Below are 17,808 nucleotides of genomic sequence, written 5' to 3'. Positions count from 1 at the left end.
TCCACTCTACTCATCACAATCCTCATTTTTTTTACATTTTATTATTTATATATACATTGTTGAACTGACAGCATTACCATAGGGCACCACTGCATGAGAGAGAGCAAGAAGATAGCTCTGTCAAGTCTGTTTTCCCACTTTGGAAAAACTAAATGATTTTTCTCATTCCAGGGTCTGTGTAATGGCAGAGAAGTCTTCAGAATATACCTAAACTATGGTTGCTGTTTAGTGAAAATTCCAAATGTACCTTTTCAATATATACACAGAATACATACACAACAACTGGGATGCGTGGTGAGAAATGAATATAGAAGATTAAGCATGCATGAGTAGAGGCAGGACCTGAGGGCATGGCTGAGTGCAGGCCAGGTGACCTACCCAGCTGGAGTGACAAGTGGCAGATAAAGCTGGAAAGTGAGCAGACATGGGAAGCCCCTGAATGCCCAAATGAACAATTTGGACTTTATTCCTTAGGCAATGAAGGACATCATTTTTTCTCTTTTTCTTTTTTCTTATTTAAGGAATAATCAGATGGGTGCACTTAGAGGATTAATCTGATGGAGGCAGGTGGGTAAGTAGGCCGACTAAACTCATGAGGTGTTTCTGTTCTTAACCTGCTTGAGCCTTGGTTTCCAAATCTCTAAAATACGGATAATGCTACTTTCATAGGATCGTAGTGAAAATTAAAGAGTAGCTGTTGTTGCCATTACTGATCTAGAGACTATGTGGCAGGAAATTATGCATACAATCTCTGACATTAGACTGCCTGGGTTCAAATCCTAGCTCTGCTTGTAAACTCTATGACTTTGGGCAAGTTACCTAAAATAGAGATGATAAGAAGAGTACCTACATCTTAGGACTACTGTGAAGGTTAAGGTTAATAAACGTGAGGTGTTTGGTAAGTACAATGCCATTGTCCAAGTCAGAGGTATAATTAGGATATTGCCAGTGGGAATGGAAAGGAGCAATTAAATTCAAGCAACATTGTTGAGATAAAATATGATGACAATTGTTCATGTGTGAAAGATAAAGGAGGATTAAAATAACAGGGTGATTATCTTCGAAATGACTGAGAGAGTGGTGTCGTTAACAAGAACAGACTCAGCAGGAGCACAGGCAGGCCTTGGAGGACAATTCATGAGTTTGTTTGGGGGTTAATATCGAGTGTACTTACAAGATATCCATGTAGAGCTACTTGGCAAGTGGTCAGGATTGCAGGACTAGAACTGAAGGACAAGGCAAAGGCTGGATACCTAGGACCAAGGTGTTTATGTAGTAACATCAGTGGTTGAAATTATGACCTTAACTAAGACCATCAAGAAGAGAATAAAGAAAAAAAAGTTATGGCAGAAGATAGAAATTTTGGGAAGTTTAGAAAAGTCTCCTTTATATCTTGTTTTTAATGTATACAGTGTTATTTTTCCAGCTTATTTCAACAACGCCTGGGTGGCTGGGAACAATGGCTCATGCCTGTAATCCCTGCCATTTGGGAGGCTGAGGCCAGAGGATTGCTTGAGGCCAGGAGTTCAAGACCAGCCTGGACAACACAGTGAGATCCCATCTCTACAAAAATGTTTTAAAAAATTAGCCAGGTTTTGTAGTGCACACCTATAGTCCCAGCTATCTGGGAGACTGAGGAGAGATGATCGCTTGAGCCCAGGAAGTTAGGACTAGAGTAAGCTGTGATATTGCCACTGCACTCCAACCTGGGTGACAGAACAAGAATGGGGAGCTAATTTTTAGGAACTTTTCAAGTTATAAAAGTAACTCTCATTTACTGTAAACAGTTCATAAATATAGGATAATGCAAGAGGAGGAATAATAATGATTCCAAGCCCCACTATGAACATTTAGATGTATTTCCTTCCAAATAACTGTACTTTTTTCTTGCTCAATAGGAATTATACTATTTAAATAGCTTGTATTCTATTTTTTTTTCACTTAGAAATAGTATGATTCTCCCATGAGAATTTTCTCCTGTCTTTAAAGATTTTAAAGGAGTGAGGAAGCAGGATATTTCCCTGACCCCATTGTGGGACTCGAGACAGGGGTGCCTTGTTTACTCAGCCCGCTGCTCTCAACTCCTCGCAGGAGGAAGCACGCAAGCAAACGAGGTGGGAACTGGAGTGCATGAGTGCTGGAACCAGCTGACCAATTCAGTGCCAGCAGGATCAAACTTCACTCACTCTGACCTGCCTCATTGCACCCCTTGTGGAAGGGAGCACACAGGTGAGTGGGTGCAGGAGCCACAGCTAGCCCTTTTGGGCACCGGTGCAAGCGAACTCCATGCAGGCCCTGCAGCATCTAGTTGGGAGTGCCTGAGACCCCTGAAGCCCCAGAGGGTGTGTTACTGTGCTCTTTTAGCTCTGTCATCTGTGGATGGCTTAAGTGTTAACAGCTCAGTGGGCCCTCTGCCTTTTCACCTGAGGCAGCTGCCTTCCTCCAGTGAGGGCAAAGGGCCAGTGTGATAGCCTTTTGTATCCACACTCATGGCTCCCGAGCTCTTGTCCAGTGTCCAGGAAAAATGCGGTTGCATGAGCAAACTGAAGGATGGTAAATACGGGGAATTTTATTGCTGATGGAAGTGACCCTCAGTGTGAAAGGGAGCTGAAAAGGGGATGGGACGTGTAGGTAATCTTCCCCTCAGGTCCAGAAGTCCAGCCATCTGTGGCTGGACTCTTCTCTGAAATTACACTGTCAAGCTGTCCCTCTGAAGTCGAGCCACTTCTCTCTGATGTCCAGCCATAGTCCCTGACATCCAGCTGCTTCTCCTCTCTGCCAGCTGAGTGTAGGGTCCTTATAGGCACATGATGGGGCAGGGCAGGGCCAGGGGTGGCTTAGGAAAAGGCAGTATTCAAGCAGGAAAACAGGGATATAAATTCTCACTTTGGGCTGCAGTCTCAGGCTTTTTGTCCTGAGAGTGGGGCTTCACCAGGGACCTGCCCTTTTCTTCCTAGGATTTCTCTCACCCCTGTCCCTACCGGTATCATGATGAATGGTTGCATAGTGCCCACACACACATTTCTTAAGACTGAGAATCAAACATGTGATCAAAGGTACGTAATCATTTTTAGTTGAACTTCAGAGGGCAGAATAGTAGCTAGGACTTCCTGTGATATTACACCTTCCATTTTGGGGCTAGGCTAGAGCTCCCTCGGTCTAAGGAAATATAATCACAATGTAAAACATTTAAACTGCAATTAAAAAGAATGGCTGGGAGGCCAGATGCAATGGCTCATGCCTGTAATCCCAGCCGTTTGGGAGGCTGAGGCTGAGGCCAGAGGATTGCTTGAGGCCAGGAGTTCAACACGAGCCTAGGCAACATAATGAGGTCCCATCACTTCAAAAATTTTTTAAAAAATTAGCCAGGCGTGGTAGTGCACTCCTGTAGTCCCAGCTATTTGGGAGGCTGAGGAGGAGAGATGCTCACTTGAGCCCAGGAGGTTGAGGCTACAGTGAGCTGTGATCTCACCACTGCACTCCAACCTGGGTGACAGAACAAGACCCTCTCTGTAACCAAAAATAAAATAAAATAACAGCTGTCAACAAAATCAAGTGTATTATTCACACTCAATCTTTGCCGGTTAGAGTTGCAACCCAGAAAAAAGTATTAGCATTTGGAAGCTACGTTATGTACTTGTAACAAAGGTGCTTTCTTGCTTTTTGGCCAAAAGGACTCTACCATCTACACATTAGTATTATAGTAAAGACTTGATCTCAAGGTGTTTTCATCCTGGCCAGGCACATGTGATCACTTTTCATGTAATTTACAGCAGTACTATGTGGGGAAAAAAGTGTTGATTTTCTTTACTTTATTATCAGAATTTCACAAGCTAAACGGTCTATTCAGGTGGGAGGAATTGATAAATGTATTTCCTTAGGCTTATAAATTTGCGTTATCTGCGAAGGTATAATACATCAGCTTCTCCCATTAAGTCTCTTTATCAAAACGTCTTCCTTTGTTTACTCACCAGAAAACAGAAGAAGATGGAATTAAAACTTTGTTGGTTTCTGATAATAAAACACACAGGCCAAACTATGGGAGGAGATGCAAATTCCCCTTGAATTCTGCTTCACCTGCCTGACAAGATAAATCTCTCAGCTAGCACATGTGATGTGTTTTCCAAATTATTTCTCTTTAGTAGATGCTACAAAATTGCTCTGACAGCACGGAAGACTGGCTTGTCAAAAGAAGAGGAGAGAAAATTATAATCAAAATGAATTCAGAATCCAAGGAAATTATATTTCTCCATCTCTCTTTATCAATGTTGTATGGGATTCATGTAGCTCATTTGGTGCAGAAGGGAAGATGACTGTTTCAAAGAATGGGACACACCAGTGTTTTTGACTGAAGCATGAATTTTCTTCACAACCAAGGAATGTTTAATGGATAGTAATGTTTTCTCTATTGAAATTCCAATAAAAATACAAGAATTTAGAAGAACATACAAAACAAAAGGAAATAAAAAACTTCAGAAGAAAAAGCCTTACTTCAAAAGGGACATTAACATTTCCTTGTATTCCTGCCTTTTGCTATGAGAAGAATGTTCCTTTATTAACTGCTGGTCCAAGGAAGATGAGTGACTCATGTAGCAGACCTGGTCCCAACCTGCAGTGTGAGGCAAGTCTAACCAATCCACAGGTGCAGAGTGGGAAATAAATGCTTATTGTTGAATAACATTGGGATTTTGTGCTTGTTTGTTATGCAGTGTTATTGTGGCAGTGGCCCCTTTAATGCAGCGTGTATTTACCAGTATTGTTTTAAACTCTTTTTACACATTAGGTCATTTAATCCTCAGAACAACCCTATGTGGTAAGTACTAGTATCATCTCTACAATGCAGAAAGCTGAGACACAGAAGGTAATGAACTTGTCTGACGCTCCATAACAGTAAGTGGTGGAGCATTGGAAGGCAAGCTGCAGGCCCAGGGCCGGGGTGCTTGTGTGCTGGCCCCCATCACACACTGCTCATGCTTCCATTCCCTCTCAAAATTCTTACTCACCCGGAGTTCACTTCCCCCAAGTTAACAAGTGCTAAGTTTACCTTCTTTCTCTAATCCTTTACATAGTGATCTACTTATTTGTTCATATACCTTCTAGAAAATTTGAAGAACAATGGAGTCATATGAAATGTCATTTTATAGGTTAAAACAGTCAAATATCACCAGCCTCATTTGATTCAATCTACCCTGCCACACATTTTTTAAGTAATATCTAAATTTTTTCATTCTAGGTTAAATTGTTATAAAGATGGTAACTTCAAGAATATTGAAAATTCTGAATTTTCAAATAAAAATCCATCATACTGTTAATGTATCCAATGGAACCTAATACCACAGTTTTTTAAATTGAGGTACAATTCACATAACATAAAATTCACCATTTTAAAGTGTATGGTTCAGTGGCTTTTAGTACATTTACAACATTGTGGAACCATCACCTCTATCTAGCTCCAAAACATTTTCATCATCATCCCAGAAGAAACCCCGTATCTATTAAGCAGTCATTCTCCATTCCCTTCATCTCCCATCCCTTGGCAACTACTAATCTGCTTTCTGTCTCTGTGGATTTGCCTATTCTAGACATTTCATATAAATGGAATCATATAACATGTGGGTTTTTGTGACTGGTTTCTTTCACTTAGCATAATGTTTTTGAGGTTCATTCATGCTATAGTACCTATCGATACTTCATTTCCTTTAATGGCTGAATAACATTCCTGGTATAGTTACAGCAAATTTTGTTTGTCCATTCATCAGTTGATGGGTTGTTTCCACTTTTATTTATTATTAATAATGCTGCTATGAATGTTCATGTACAAATTTTTATGTGAACATATGTTTTCAGTTCTCTTGGGTGTATACCCAGGAGTGGAATTGCTGGGACATATGCTGAGATTTGGCTGCTTTTCTTGATTAAGTGTTCCCCTGGTTGTTGTAAGCTTTTGATTACATTCTAGGTTCTGAAAAAGTTGGTTCTGACAGTTGTGTCACTTTATGCATTGCTTTTGTGGAGGGACAGACTTTTGGAATTCATACTCTGCCATTTTTGCTGATACCTCACCTACCAGAGTAACCTGATGCCTGTCTTCATCCATTTACAAAAATACATTTGTGGAAAAAAACTCAGAAAAGTCAGAAATTTTACATTGTTTCTTTTTTTGTCTTCAACTTACATATTCATTCTTTATTCTCTGTAGAATTTTATCCTAATAAAATATATCTTTATGCTTAAAAGTCTTTTATTAATTACTGTATAATCTCTCTCTGGATATATATAAATTAAATTTTAAAATTCTTTGACTATATGCCCTTGCTATTGAAAAATTTCCCCTGGATTAAATTGGAATTATATTATTATAACTCATCATTAATTTAAATATATTAAACATTTGATCATTCTTATCATATTTTTTGGAAACATCTGAAATGAATGGAGCACTCCCTTCCTTTCAGTTTATGTACCTTTGGATGAATCACTTATTGCTAAAATGAGGCAGGGCTCAGAGTGTGGAAATCTCATTTACATAAATAAGTTAACAAAATAGAAAAAGTCTAATTATAACGATGTCACTCATTTCTGTAAAAATCAGCTGTATTGGATCAGCCAAAAACACATTATAATAAATAATAATTTTATTTTAATTTTCTATGTGTTGGATATCTTCTGTTTATCATTCTAGATCTATACCATCCTCTTCTACCTTACTTCTTGCCTGGAGGCTGACCTGTATGGACTATATCAGCATGCTTGCCTTCTTGCGTCCAGCTGGATTTTACCAATGAGTACCTCTTGGCAGGAGATTAGAGGAAGAGAAGAGATGGCTATTTATTCTCCCAGCTCCTTCCCTGAAAAATTACATCCCCTTTCAAGGTAACCCTATCTATACTATCTCCTTCTGGGTCCTAGTAAACGCTCCCTTGTATCCCTTTAGGCCCAAAGATATTGACAACCTTCTTGTTACTATTCTCAGGATATTACACTATCTTTGGTTTCTTTACATCCTGCTCACATTTGTAAATAGTTTATTTATTACACATATCTTGACCTTTTACCTAATGCATGCCATGTGTTTCTTGCCATGTGGCCATGGGTGGTTGCCGTGACTAATTCAGTCCATCAGTGGGCAATACAATTATGTTCCTCTTAAATTCTGTTACAAGAAAAAAAGTATATACCACATAACTTGTAAAAGGATTTGTTGTACCAACACTTGTCCAATATGGTAGCCACTAGTCACATTTGTCTAAATTTAAATTAACTGAATGAAATAAAATTTGAAATTTAATTCTCAGTCACATAAACCATATTTCAAGTTCTCAATATTCACGTGTGTCTAGTGGCTACAACATGGGACAGGGAAGACATCGGACATTTCCATCATTGCAGAAAGCAATGCTTTAGACAGTTATTTGTATAGTAAGTATGCAATTTAAAATCTACACTGGGACAACATTTATAGTTTTGAAAACTATTTATAAAATGAAAATTATTTTTCTTATATTCATTATCCTATAAAATCATTCCATTCAAAAATTATTTTCAAAAATAAATTTTTTCTTAAAAATTATTAATAAATACTATATATCCGATTTATGTAGACTGAAGCAAAATTTTTGTAAAGCTTATTTATGTTGAGTATCTGAACATTAAAAATAATATAAGCATAATGTATTAGATTGATTTCAAACATACCTGCTATATTAGTTTCCTGTGACCGCCATAACCAAGTACCACAAACATGGTGACTTAAAACAACACAAATTGATTCTCTCACAGTTCAAGACCAGAAGTCCAAAATCAAGATATCAGTGCTTCCTTCAGAGGCTCTAAGAGATTCTGTTCCTTGTCTCTTTCAGCATCTGACAGATGCCAGCATTCCTTGGCTTGTGATTGCATATGCCTCAATCTTCACATGGTTTTTCTTCTGCCTGTGTGGCTCTCCTTTGTGTGTCCCTTATAGGAACACTTGTCATTGGATGAGGATCCCCCTAGATAAGACAGGTTGATATCCTCATCTCAAGATCTTTAACTTAGTTACATCTGCAAAGACCCGTTTTCCAAGTAAGGTAACATTCACAGGTTCTGGGAATTAGGACATAAGCATTTATTTGGGGGCCACTATTCAACCCACTGTAAGGACCAAGAGTTTTTTGCATATCATATTTGCTTGTGGCTTCTCTAATCAAGAGATGAAGGTAAACCGTATCTGGTCTGACCTTGGGACTTGTTTTGACCAATAGAATACAGCAGACATGACATTCTAGGACTTTTGGGTCCAGGCCTGCAATGGTCACATAGCCTCTGCTTTTGATCAGAGGGAAAAACAGCTGCTATGTGAGGAAGTTCACTTATTGTCCTTGAGAGAGTGGCCACATGGAGAGAAAAAACCTCTGATGCATGAGACACTATGGAGGGATGTAGAAAGAAGCCCAGCCAGCCCCTGAACTACAGGTAAAAACTGGAAGAACAATGGGACTATTTATGGAAGTTAGAAGATCAGTAAGCAAATTATTATTGGAGGCTGGAGAAGAATGCCCAATATTAAGCAGTGAGGAAACATTTGAAAAAACTATTAAGTGCAGAAATATAAAGATAGAAAATATACCTAAGGATTTTGTGGATCTGGCTAAGCAGGTTTCCAGGCAATTTTTTTTTTTTTTTTTTGAGACAGAGTCTCGTTCTGTCACCCAGGCTGGAGTGCAGTGGCGCGATCTCGGCTCACTGCAACCTCCACCTCCCGTGTTCATGTCATTCTCCCGCCTCAGCCTCTCTAGTAGCTGGGACTACAGGCGCCTGCCACCACGCCTGGCTAATTTTTTTGTATTTTTAGTAGATACAGGGTTTCACCGTGTTAGCCAGGATGGTCTCGATCTTCTGACCTCCTGACCTCCTGTCCTTGTGATCCGCCCGCCTCGGCCTCCCAAAGTGCTGGGATTACAGGTGTGAGCCACCGCGCCTGGCCTCCGGGCAAAATTTTGCATGTGCAACTGGCTTCCGATATGGTTTGTCTGTGTCCCCACCCAAGATGTCCCCTCATCTTGAATTGTAACTCCCACAATTCCCACGTGTTGTGGGAGGAACCTGGTGGGAGGTAATTGAATTATGGGACAGATATTTCCTGTGCTATTCTCGTGATAGTGAATAAGCCTCATGAGATCTGATGGTTTTAAAAACAGGAGTTTTCTTGCACAAGCTCTCCTCTCTTGTCTGCTGCCATGTGAGATGTGCCTTTCACCTTCTACCAGGATTGTGAGGCCACCCCAGCCACGTGGAACGGTAAGTCCATTGAACTTCTTTCTTTTGTTGCAAATTGCCCAGTCTTGGGTATGTCTTTATCAGCAGCATGAAAATGGACTAATTGGTACCAGTAGAGTGGGGTGCTGTTGAAAAGATACCCAAAAATGTGGAAGTGACTTTGGAACTGGGTAACAGGCAGAGGCTGGAACAGTTTGGAGGGCTCAGAAGAAGACAGGAAAATGTGAGAAAGTTTGGAAGTTCCTAGAGACTTGTTGAATGGCTTTGCCAAAAATGCTGATAGCAATATGGACAGGCTGAAGTGGTCTCAGATGGAAATGAGGAACTTGTTAGGAACGAGAGCAAAGGTGACTCTTGTTATGTTTTAGCAAAGAGACTGGTGGCATTTTGCCCCTGCCCTAGAGAGTTGTGAAACTTTGAACTTGAGAGAGATGATTTAGGGTATCTGGCAGAAGAAATTTCTAAGCAGCAAAGCATTTAAAAGGTGACTTGTGTGCTGTTGAAGGCATTCAGTTTTATAAGGGAAGCAGCGCATAAAAGTTCAGAAAATTTGTAGCCTGACAATTCGATAGACAAGAAAACCCCATTTTCTGAGGAGAAATTCAAGCTGGCTGCAGAAATTTGCATAACTAACTAGGAGCCAAATGTTAATCCCCAAGACAATGGGGAAAATGTCTCCAATGTGTCAAAGGTCTTCATGGCAGCCCCTCCCATCACAGACATGGAGGCCTAGGAGGAATAAGTGGTTTCGTGGGCAGGTCCCAAGGTACCTGTGCTGTGTCCAGCCTAGGCTGTGGCTTCAGAGGGTGCAAGCCTCAAGCCCTGGCAGCTTCCATGTGGTGTTGAGCCTGCCAGTGCAAAGAAGTCAAGAATTGGGGTTTGGGAGCCTCCGCCTGGATTCCAGAGGATGTATGGAAACACCTGGATGTCCAGGCAGAAGTTTGCTGCAGGGGCAGGGATCTCATGGGGAACTTCTTCTAGGGCAGTGCAGGAGGGAAATGTGTGGTTGGAGCCCCCACACAGAGTTCCTACTGGGGCAACACCTAGTTGGGCTGTGAGAAGAAAGCCACCATCCTCCAGACCCCAGAATGATAGATCCATCGATCACTTGTACCGTGCACCTGGAAAAGCCACAGACACTCAATGCCTGCCACGACAGCAGCCAGGAGAGGGGTTATACCTTGCAAAGCCACAGAGGCTGAGCTGCCCAAGACCATGGGAAACTACTTCTTTCATCAGTGTGACCTGGATGTGAGATTTGAAGTCAAAGAAGATCATTTTGGAGCTTTAAGATTTGACTGACCCACTGGATTTTGGACATGCATGGGGCCTATAGCCCCTTTGTTTTGACCAATTTCTCTCATTTGGAATGGCAGTATTTACCTAATGCCTATACCCCCATTGTATCTAGGAAGTAACTAACTTGCTTTTGATTTTACAGGCTCATAGGTGGAAGGGACTTGCTTTATCTTAGATGAAACTTTGGACTATGGACTTTTGAGTTAATGCTGAAATGAGTTAAGACTTTGGGGGACTGTTGGGAAGGCATGATTGGTTTTGAAATGTGAGGACATGAGATTTGGGAGGGGCCAGGGGCAGAATGTTATGGTTTGGCTGTGTCCCTACCAAAATTTCATCTTGAATTGTAACTCCCATAATTCCCATGTCTCGTGGGAGGAACCTGGTGGGAGGTAATTGAGTTATGAGGGCGGGCCTTTCTTGTGCTGTTCTCGTGATAGTGAATAAGTCTCATGAGATCTGATGGTTTTAAAAATGGGAGTTTCCCTGCACAAGCTCTCTTCTCTTGTCTGCCACCATGTGAATCGTGCCTTTCACCTTCCACCATGATTGTGAGGCCTCCCCAGCCACATGGAACTGTAAGTCCATTAAACCTCTTTTTTTGATTACAAATTGCCCAGTCTTGAGTGTGTCTTTATAGCTGCATGAAAACAGACTAATACAGCCTCTTATATTACATATTATAAGGTATTGCAAAAATGATATTGACTAAGCAGGAATGATTCCATTTTCAAGTCAAATGTAGAGAAAATATTTCCAACTGAGGACTTGCTGAGTAGAAAAATAAAATATTTTCTCATTCCCACATTCTTGAGTTAGAAAAATGTTCTAAAAGTGAGAAAGGGCCCCAGGAAAAAGATAGAATTCAGGAATTGTCAATAAAACATGGCCTTAGTGTAAAGATCAAATCAACAGTGTAGTTACAAGATCCCTAATTTAACTCAGTGCCTCATCAACCTTCTCAGCTAGACAAAACAGCTTGTAAGAATTTTAAGAATATTATTCCACAACACTCTGACTCAAAGCCTGCATTAGAGAGGGGCTTATCTTGAAGAGATTTATATGAGTGACTTTTTCACTTATAATAAGATTTATTTTGGATTTCGGATTTAGAATTTGATACACAGGAAGCACATTAAATTTCTTAAGGTATTATATCAGCTTGAACTAAAAAGGACATGGAAGGTGAAATATGACAAAAGGTCTTTTTTTTAATTTCATTTTTCTCTGGGCCCTCAACTTGCTTTGCAAAAGGTAGACTGGGACAGCTACATGATGGCAAGCATGGAAAATTTCCTATGAACAAAGGAAATATGATTCAGAGGGTGGAGCCCAGAGCCCTGCAAACAGAAGTATAAGCTATTAGAAGCAATGGATTAGGTAATCACTTCCATATAGCAAAACTGAACCTGAATCAAGAAACATTCCTTGCCTTCAGATTAGGGGACACTGATAAGATGAGCCTGGCTGTATTTCAGAATTTCTATTGACTAGTGACTGCTTTGTGCCTTCATTTCTCCCTTTTATAAATGAATGTCTAATGTGGTTATTCTAGTCTGTCTTAACATTATATTGTTGGGCATGGAGGTACAGATAACTTGCATTTTTGCTTCACAGTTCATATCAAAAGGAGCTGCACTTATGAAATTTCATGCACATCTGTATGATCCCAATGTAGATCAAGAGATACTGGGCATAGGATTTGATATTATAATTTGTTGAGACTTTGGGAGTCTTTGGAACAGTTGACTATAGTTTGCATATGGAAGTAATGTGAGTTTTTGTGGCCAGAGGGCAGACTGTGGGAGATTGTATGTAACTACAGCCAGTAAGAATTATTCATGCACTTGCCAGTTCTCTGACCGAGAGAGCACATCTGTTTACTCATACCTTGAATCTGCACTGAACTTGTGATTTTTTTTGACAAGTTTAATGCAGCAGAAGTCATATGCTTGGATTTTTGAGCCCAGACATTCAAATGTCATATAGCTTCTGTTTTCACTCAGAGAGGAAACAAGCAGCTATATAAAGAATCCATGTAAAGAGAGAGCATGTGCAGAAAAAGAGGCCACAGAGTATAAGAGCCTGTGAAGGGAGAGATAGAGAGGATCAGCCAGGTCCCAGCCACTTCAGTCAAACATTTGAGAAACGTGACATGTGAGCAAAGCTATCATGGATTCTCCAGTCAATGCACATGTTGCAGAAATGAGCTTTCCCTTTTGAGCACTGCTTAAATTCCTGAACAGCAGAACTGTGAGAGTTAAATGATTGTTTTAAGCCAACAGTGTGACACAGGTTCACTGTGCACTGGTTACCAACTTGTCTGAATCCAGTGAGATAGAACTGTCACATACAAGTTCCATGAAGCAGGCTTATTACTTACAGATAGGGAGCAAGGGACAATAGAAGCCTAGGATTCACTATGAGCCAGTCCCCTCTCTACAGGGGGCGGAGGGATATCATACACCCATACCTAAGTAAATGTTTTATTTTAAAGAGTGCAGTTTACTCTGCTGGGAATTACCAGCAAAGAAAAGAGAAGGTATTGAGTCCCTAGTAATTGTAGAATTTACAAAAAGTAAATTGATGATTGCTATTAAATAAATTATGTATCACAAAACAACATCAAATAGTTGAATAAACACAATGACTGAGGAGTGACAGTGAGCAGGAGATTAGTGTCTCTGTTAAATAAAATAAAGATGATTTTTCTTATAAATGGTCTTTTTGGAAAAACTTGATGCAAGTAAACATGGACATTTTTGTCGCTTCTTCCTTGAAACCATGCACATATGCAACTGAGACACACGCCATGATGCAGGTTAATAATGCAAATTATCAAGCTCATTCTCACTACTGAGAATCATAAAGATGCAGAGAGAACACACATCTTAACCAATTGGAACTTCCTAGCATGGTTTCCGGTTACATATTCTAGTTAAATAGATAAAAACCTTTGATAAAAAATTATTTCATAAGTTTGTCACTTGTACAAAATAACACACCTATGCCTTCAATATTTCTTACTGATAATCTCTTTTCTTTTCCTCTGCCAATATATCATATTTCAATTTTGACATTTTAAACCCTTTGGTTTGATGAGGGTTTTTTCCACCCTGGAAAAATGTGTGTAGTTGGATTCAAGAAGAGTAAAAGGTTTGTTCTTGAGTACATTGGGAGAAAGGTGATAGTGGTGAGAGATAGGAGGAGAACTACCAGAGGGATATCCTGTAGGCAGGTGTGTTTTAGGAAAGAGAACATATGGAGGGTAAGGACCTGGATTCTTTAAAGAAATTATTTATTAATTTCAACTTTTATTTTAGGTTCGGGGGTACATGTGCAGGTTTTTTACGTAGGTATATTGTATGATGCTGAGCTTTAGGGTATGAATGATCCCGTCACTCAAGCAGTGAGCATAGTACCCAATAGGTAGATTACTAGTGGTCTCTAGTGTCTATGGTTCCCATGTTTATGTCCATGAGTATCCAATGCTTAGCTCCTACAATGCTTAGTTCTCACTTATAAGTAAGAACATGCTGTATTTGGTTTTCTGTTCTTGCCTTAATTCACTTAAGAACCTGGATTCTTTAAAGCCACCCCCCATGACCCCACACAACATGGTCTCTTAGGGCAAGTCGGCATGTACTCTGATATACCCAGACTCGTTTGAAGAGTGCTACTTTACATTATCTTACATTGGGTAATCAAGCTTTTTAATTGTTTATCCACAATGGGTTAATAGCTACTACACTGTCATAGCCTGCAGTGTTGATGTATTCATTTCTGCCCAGGAAGGCGAGAGTATTTTGTGTGATTCTCATTTTTGTGACTTTAAATTAGATGAGATTTCAAATTTACACATTTTCTTCCATTGCTCTGTGCTTTATTACATGGTTAAGTGCTTTAAGATTTATTAAATCCAGGTGTTTTATTTCTCAGTAATCACCGGAACTCACCTGATTTGATTATGCCAATCTGTTATTTTTAAGAATTGTTTTTTTAAATATTCTTTCCCAGTTAATATTGTATATGTGGCTTTCTTGATTTAAAAATATATTAAGAAATGTTGTAATTTTATGAAAGATCATGTGAAAAAGTTTACTGAAGCATTTTTTTCCTTATGCTATTAACAAAGCTTAATAACAAAGAATGTATTCTAGAGTAATATTTGGGGCAATTTCTAAAACACATTTCTTGCAGTGATCTCTACACTTTCCTCATGAATACAAAGCAATGTGTTTCTGTTTTTCTGGGCATAGAAGTGGATAGCACAATGATGTAACTCCTTATTCACAACATCATTGCAGCTCCATATTAAAAACATTTTTGCTTAAATAATGAGCATTTTTTGCTTATCCATAAAGAACCCACATGAGACACAAAAAAATGTTTTTCCCAGATGGTCCTTTTTGCATGAAAATTACTAACCCAGACATCAAAAGCAAACAATAAAGTGTTGAAATATGTAATTTGGGCCAAAACAACAGAGTCTTGAACTTCCATGGGCTTTGTGATTTTAAGAGAACAGCTGGGTGTGTGCAGGCAGTCAGCCCAGCTATGACTCTGAACCTCTGTTGTGTTTCTTTTTCTATACAGTCACTATGGGTACAGTTTCCTTCTTTTGGAAATGGAAGCATGGTTATAATAATTCTTGAACTTGAGAAAGGCATAGGCATTTGCTTACCTTTTATAAAAGGGGTAAATCATTTTTAGTATTTATGGTGTAATCAGTTGTTTTTGTTTGCCTGCTATTCATTTGCGTTTTTGCTGGTAAAATAACCAATATGTTCCTTGGGGAACTACCCCTTTCTCCACAGACTCAGCCATGGGTGTCCCACAAGACACATACCCTTGATTTCAAGTTGTCTAGGAATCAGCCATATATAATATAATCACAACCTCAGTCATTTCCTCAGGATACACCCACAGTGCTGGAGGTACTGGTCCAAGGAAGTTTTGGTATCAGCTGTGCACTAAATCCAGAATGAGTGCTTCCTCCATCTGATTAAGGCCCTGACACTGAATCAGGGTCACCAATGCAGACTCTTCTCCCTTATCACAAATTCTATCTTTGGACTTAATTACCTTTGCTGGTCATCTTCACCAGGGCTTTGGAGGCCCATCAGGCCATTTTGACAACTCTGAACTTGAGAGCGGGAGTCTGAGCTGGACACTCACTTGAGGAGGGCTATGAGACACCATCTACTCAAAGGGCCAGAGCCCTGGTCGAGATCCCACAAAGATCCAATTATCTCCCCTTATCAGCTCATGGATGGTTATTTCCTTTACATTTGTATCACACAAGGAACTATTTGGGGATTCCCCCACCCACCCCGAAAAAGAATCCAGCTCCAAAGGTAAGCTGACATCTCCGTTATCAGAGACAGAAAACTATCAACAATTTTTAAGGAACCTGTTACCAGTTTAAAAGAAAATAGTACTATATATACATATATATAGTGCATCTTTAAAAGAATTAGGCAGAGTATACATATTTAATTTTAAAACTATGATGATTGCTTCCTGCTCCTCTCCTCCTCCACGGGCTCCCTGGAGTCCTTGCAAGCTGGCCAGGATGTCTCAGGCTGAGTTTGAGAAAGCTGTGGAAGACGTTAAACACCTTAAGACCAAGCCAGGGGATGATGAGATGTGTTCCTCTGTGGCCACTACAAACAAGCAACTGTGGGCAACATAAATACAGAATGGCCTGGGATGTTGGACTTCAAAGGCAAGACCAAGTGGGATGCCTGGAATGAGCTGAAAGGGACTACCAAGGAAGATGCCATGAAAGCTTACGTCAACAAAGTAGAAGAGCTAAGGAAAAAACACGGAACGTAAGAGACTGGATTTGGTTGCCAGCCATGTGTTTATCCTAAACTGAGACAGTGCCTTGTTTTTTCTAATACTGCAGATGATGGAAACTAGGGAAAATAACCAGTTAACCCAGCTCCTCAAGGCTGCTCACCATAGGGCTCCAACAGATTAGGGGCTAAAACGATTACTGACCTTCCTTGAGTAGTTTTTATCTGATATCAATTAAAAGTGTATTTGTGTTAAAAAAAGAAAACTATAATGAACGCAGGTTTTGGATAATTAAGAAGCAACCTCAACAAGTTTCTGAGATCCATTATTATAGAAGTATGGAGTAACAATTAACAGGGCATTCTAGTTAACAGAAGCCTGAACACAAGATCATTTCTTGTATTTATTATGTATTTGCATGCACATTGCAAGATCTTAAGAAATTCACTAAGTAGTCATAACCTTTGCTTTCTAGGAATCTCGACTATGACGTTAAAAGAACGGCATTTTCATGATCACCCCAGTGTAAACCTGACACTCCCCATCATTACTAACATTCTTTCAGATAATGTCTGAATTTCCTCCCACTTTCACTGTGGGTATTGGGAGGGCAAAGAGTAGAAAACAACAACTTAGGGAATGCACAAACGTGGAATTGGGATTTGCAAACCATGTTCAGGAAGAGACAGCTTTGGCTAGAGCAATAGTTTTAATGATTTAATGGTTTTTAATTTTTTTTTAAGGGCTCTGTTTAGATGTTTCAGGATTCTTTGAACTTCCCATGGCACACGGGGAGTGGGCATCAAGTGGATGGGGCTGTAATGTTTTTAGACACTACAATGAACTGAATGATTATATTTCTCCCCAGACTCATATGTTCAAATCCTAACTCCAAATGTGATGGTATTAGGAGGTGAGGCCTTTGGAAAGTGATTAGATCATGAGAATGGAACCCTCATGAATGGGACTAGTGCCCTAAAGTAACCCCAATTACCTCTCTGGCTTTCTGCCATGTGAGGATACAATGAGAAGTCAGCTGTCTGCAACCTAGAAGAGGCCCCTCACCAGAACCCAACCTTGCTGGTACCCTGTGTTAGTCTATTTTTGCATTTCTACAAAGCAATACCTGAGGCCAGGTGATTTAAAAAAGAAAAGAAGTTTAATTGGCTCACAGTTCTGCAGGCTGTACAGGATGCATGGTGCTGGCATCTGCTTCTGGTAAGGAACTCAGGAAGCTTACAATTATGGCAGAAGGCAAAGAGGGAGCCAGTGTTATCACGTGTGAGAATGAGAGCAAGAGAGAGAGAAGGGGGAGGTCCCAGATTCTTTTAAACAACCAGATCTCACAAGAACTAAGGGAGAACTCATTTACTACCAAGGGGATGGTGCTAAACCATTCCTGAGGGCTTCGCCTCCATGATCCAATCACCTCCCACCAGGCCCCACTTC

At 40.0% G+C, this 17,808-nt stretch overlaps 2 long non-coding RNA genes and 1 pseudogene across 2 annotated transcripts; all 3 read left to right on the top strand.

Annotated features, from left to right (window-relative positions):
• The first annotated feature begins 598 nt into the window (after window positions 1–598).
• On the top strand, window positions 599–5,805 carry LOC109027368 (uncharacterized). The gene is made up of 3 exons (XR_002006541.3): window positions 599–2,229; window positions 2,958–3,056; window positions 3,975–5,805. It is a non-coding gene; the product is annotated as an uncharacterized lncRNA (long non-coding RNA).
• A 795-nt stretch (window positions 5,806–6,600) lies between these two features.
• LOC134758758 (uncharacterized) lies at window positions 6,601–11,224 on the top strand. Its single transcript, XR_010134299.1, has 3 exons — window positions 6,601–6,873; window positions 8,319–8,454; window positions 9,180–11,224. It is a non-coding gene; the product is annotated as an uncharacterized lncRNA (long non-coding RNA).
• A 4,908-nt stretch (window positions 11,225–16,132) lies between these two features.
• LOC101128241 (acyl-CoA-binding protein-like) lies at window positions 16,133–17,019 on the top strand (annotated as a pseudogene).
• The last annotated feature ends 789 nt before the right edge of the window (window positions 17,020–17,808 follow it).

The sequence above is a fragment of the Gorilla gorilla genome, chromosome 5, assembly GCF_029281585.2.
Source record: "Gorilla gorilla gorilla isolate KB3781 chromosome 5, NHGRI_mGorGor1-v2.1_pri, whole genome shotgun sequence".
Classification (NCBI taxonomy): Eukaryota; Metazoa; Chordata; class Mammalia; order Primates; family Hominidae; genus Gorilla; species Gorilla gorilla.
This window is presented reverse-complemented; position numbering and strand designations above follow the sequence as displayed.